This window comes from Choloepus didactylus, chromosome 27 (assembly GCF_015220235.1).
Source record: "Choloepus didactylus isolate mChoDid1 chromosome 27, mChoDid1.pri, whole genome shotgun sequence".
NCBI classification, from domain to species: Eukaryota; Metazoa; Chordata; class Mammalia; order Pilosa; family Megalonychidae; genus Choloepus; species Choloepus didactylus.
Genome location: NC_051333.1, coordinates 4,554,546 through 4,559,121, shown reverse-complemented (window position 1 = coordinate 4,559,121; position 4,576 = coordinate 4,554,546).

The following is a 4,576-nucleotide window of genomic DNA, read 5'->3' as shown; positions in this document are numbered from 1 at the left end:
ACCCCAAAAGCAACAATTTCCACTACTTTTTGTGCATTCTTTTAGTCTCTAAAAAATGCTATACCAACATATCTTTATAAAAATGTACATATATCAATAAACACTTTTTTTTAATAAAACGGGATCATACCATACACTGTGACTTTTTTTTCCTTAATTTAACAATAGACTGTTGAATTTCTTTTAAAGTGCATTCATAAAGAGTGATCACATTCCTTTTGTGACTGCAGTGTATTTCTTGTGTAAATAAATGAGCATCATTTGTGTAACCAGTACCTGCGGAGGGGTGTTTACGTTGTTTCTAATTCTTAATTTTGTTCAAATTTTTTGGCTATTTCAACCTATGTTACATGAATATTCTGGTTCTTTATGTCTTTATATGTTCCCGTGCGTTAGTGCTTTATGTGCATTAGTATTTCTGTAAATACACAATCTCAGAAGTATAATTTTTGGGTTGAAAGCTATGCATAATTAAATTTTTCATAGCTATGATCCAATTATTCTCCAAATAAGTTGTTCAATGAACACCCCCAGGAATGGTGTGCTACATAGCCCATTTCTTCACATCCTTCCAAAGCTGGATGTTACAAATCTGTCTTTTTATCATTTAGTAAGGTTCTGTGATTTTCTAATTGTTAAGGAATCTTAGACTAGAAATTCAGGAGGCAGATGACCTCAGAATCAGAGATATAGTGGAGCTGACTGTTCTGTTGGCTACCAGGAGAGTCTTTGGACCTGGAGACAAAGGGGATCATTTTGAGGTCTGAGCAGAAAAAACTCATGCTTGCCATCAGACCCCACAAACCAAAGGAGAACCCTCAGCGTTAGCCTGTGGTGGTAGTAGAGTGGCATAGCAAGATGGCAGACCCCTTCATTTTGGCCCAGGGCACCACACTTTGTATTAGAAACAGGATAGGGGGAAGGTATCTCTAACCCTAGTTTGTTGCTCAGCCCTGTACCAAATTTAAATAATCACCTGAGATTAATGATTTGCTATTCTGAAATCCCTTCAAGTTCCACTAAAGATTAGATGATCCTTCCACTGGCTGAGTCTAATTATAAGAGGATGGATTTGGAAGTCAATCCTTTATTTCCTCAGGCAACAGAAGTTATCAAATCCTTTTCCTGGGCATTGTTCTAGACACTTGGACTTCAAAACAGAAGTAAGATAAAGTTCATGCATTCATGGAATTTACAATCTAGTGGTGGGGAGAGAGGAGATTGAAAACCAGAAATCAATACCTTCAATCAAGTTTAACCCAGCTGCCTGGAAGATTGCCCATCCAAATTTGCCCAAACAAATTTTTGTGATACCCACAAAGGAGGAGCTAGAGAGAAGGGACGAGGATGTTTGTAAGGAAATGCTTTCAAGATGAGTTGCTTTGAGGAGCTAAATCTTTCTGTGGTTCAGGTGGGTTGAGGTGGAGAAAAGTCTTGTAGAGCAAAGCTTCTCAAATTTGTGTGTATGTATATGATCCCCTAGGGGTCTTCTTAAAATGCAAATCATGATTGGTAAATCTGGGGTGGGGCCTGAGGTTATGCATTTCAACAAGCCCCCAGGGGATGCCAATGCTGCTGGTCCAGGAACCACTCCTTGAGTAGTGAAGTTCTTGGCTGAGGAAAGCAGCCAGATTCTCCCACAGTTGCCTCTCCCCACCGCTCTCTCCAAGAACCACCGGTGCACGTTGTCTGTGCTCCACAGTCCAAGCCCATGGAGATAAAGCTTGATGGAAGCTAGCTAAGGAATATTTATCCAAATTTTGGAGAGCCATCAGGATACAAAAAGAGAAGCAATTAAATGAGGGAGAAGTGGAATCTAATCAGAGACAGACTGGAGAATAAATCTCCTACCTATGCCTATTATTATTATTACTATTACTATTACTATTATAATCACTTTGCATTTAGGTCATAAAAGTGGAGAATTATTTGTACCAAGCAAAGGGGAAGCATTTTGAAAATACATATTGATAACATAGTTCATGACATGAACTTGGACTACAGAACACAGACAACACACACCAACAGTCCCCAAAAAGAGCAGTGAAGAGAGGGAACTGCGAGAGAATCCCCGGCTGAGCCTAGTATACTGCTGAATCAGCACTTATTTGAAGACAAAGAAATATCTGGGTTTTACAGGATTCTTAGGTCTCCAAATTCCTTAAAATTTCCAAGATGAATTTTGATCTTGTACAAAAGGAATTTTGGCTGTTTGCCTTATGCAGTGGGTCCCTGCTTTGGCCACAATTCTATGATTTGAATCATGAATTGGCGACTTGACAATGGCTTCTCTCTGGAATGCAATCTGGGACCTAAGGAAATAATCACTGATTATAATGATAAGTTTCATCAGACGATGATTTCATTTTCTTATAGTATCTTTTTTTTTTTTTTTTTTTGCTGTGCAGTCTTTTTTTTTTTTTTTTTTTTTAATCATCATTTTATTGAGATATATTCACATACCACGCAGTCATACAAAACAAATTGTACTTTCGATTGTTTACAGTACCATTACATAGTTGTACATTCATCACCTAAATCAATCCCTGACACCTTCATTAGCACACACACAAAAATAACAAGAATAATAATTAGAGTGAAAAAGAGCAATTGAAGTAAAAAAGAACACTGGGTACCTTTGTCTGTTTGTTTCCTTCCCCTACTTTTCTACACATCCATCCATAAACTAGACAAAGTGGTGTTTGGTCCTTATGGCTTTCCCAATCCCATTGTCACCCCTCATAAGCTACATTTTTATACAACTGTCTTCGAGATTCATGGGTTCTGGGTTGTAGTTTGATAGTTTCAGGTATCCACCACCAGCTACCCCAATTCTTTAGAACCTAAAAAGGGTTGTCTAAAGTGTGCATAAGAGTGCCCACCAGAGTGACCTCTCGGCTCCTTTTGGAATCTCTCTGCCACTGAAGCTTATTTCATTTCCTTTCACATCCCCCTTTTGTTCAAGAAGATGTTCTCCGTCCCACGTCAAATAACAGAATTTATTGGCTCACAGTTTGGGGTCTAGGAGTAGTCCAAAATTGAGGCATAAACAAGGTGGTGCTCTCTCCCCAAAGACTGTGGTATTCTGGGGCTGACTGCTGACGATCCTTGGTCCATGGCTTTTCTCGTGCATGGAAATGCACATGGCAGTGTTTTTGTTTTCCGCAGGTTCCTTTGACTTCCAGCTTCTCCCCTTGGTTCTCTTCTTATGTCTGAAATTCATTCTGTTCATAAAGAACTCCAGTAATCTGGATTAAAGTCCAACCTGATTCAGGTGAACCACACCTTAACTGAAGTAACAGTTTCAAGAGCTGGGTTCACACCCACCAAAATGCAGACCAAGACCAGGAACATGTCCATGCTGGACTACACAATTCAGTTCACCACATGGTTCAACATAGGAAAATCAATAGCATCATACACCACAGTAATAGAACAGAGAAAGAAAATACATGATCATCTCAACTGATGTAGAAAAGGCAGTTGGCAAAATCCAGGACCCTTCTTAATAAAAACACTCAGAAAACTAGGAATTGAAGGGAACTTCATATATGCCATTTATAAAGGGCATATATGAATATCCTATGGCTAACACCATACTCAGTGGTGAAAGACTGAGAGTGTTCCTCCTAAGACTGGGAACAAGACAAGGATGTGCAGTGTCACACTACTATTCAACATTGTACTGGAAGTTCTAGCTAGAGCAGTGAGGCAAGAAAAAGAAATAAAAGGCATCAAAATTGAAAAAGAAGAAGCAAAACTTCCCCTATTTACAGAAGACATGATCCTTTTAATATAATATCCAAAAAGAAATCCACACCAAAAGTACTAAAGTTAATAATGAATTCAGCAAAGTATATTGATATAAGATCAATATGTAAAAGTCAGTAGTGTTTCTATACATTAGTAACAAATGAACTGAAAAGGAAATCAAGAAAAAATATCCCATTTACAGTAACAACTAAAAGAAACAAATACCTAGGAATAAATTTAACCAACGATGTAAAGCACTTGGACATAGGAAACTTCAAAATATTGCTGTAAGAAGTTAAAGAAGACATAAATAAATGGAAGAATATTCTATGTACATGGATTGAAAGACTAAATATTGTTAAGATGTCAATTCTACCCAAAGTGATTTACAGATTCAACACAACCCCAATCAAAATTCCAACAAACATCTTTGCAGAAATGGAAAAGCTAAACTTCATATGGAAGGGAAAGGGGCCCTGGATGTCCAAAAACATCTTGAAAAGGGAGGATAAAGTTGAAGGACTCACACTTTTCAATTTAAAACTTATTTAAAAGCTACACTAATCAACATGGCATGGTACTAGCACAAGGACAGACATACAGACAAATGGTTTCAAGATGAGGGTTCAAAAATAAACTCTCACATCTACGGCCAATTGATTTTGACAAGAGTGGCAAGTCCAGTAAAGGGGAAAAGAATAGTCTGTTTACAAGTGGTGCTGGGAAAACTGGATATCCATGTGCAAAAGAATGAAGGTGGACCTGTAGACAACATATAGAAATATCAACTCAAAATGAATCAAAGACCTAAAATTAAGGGCCA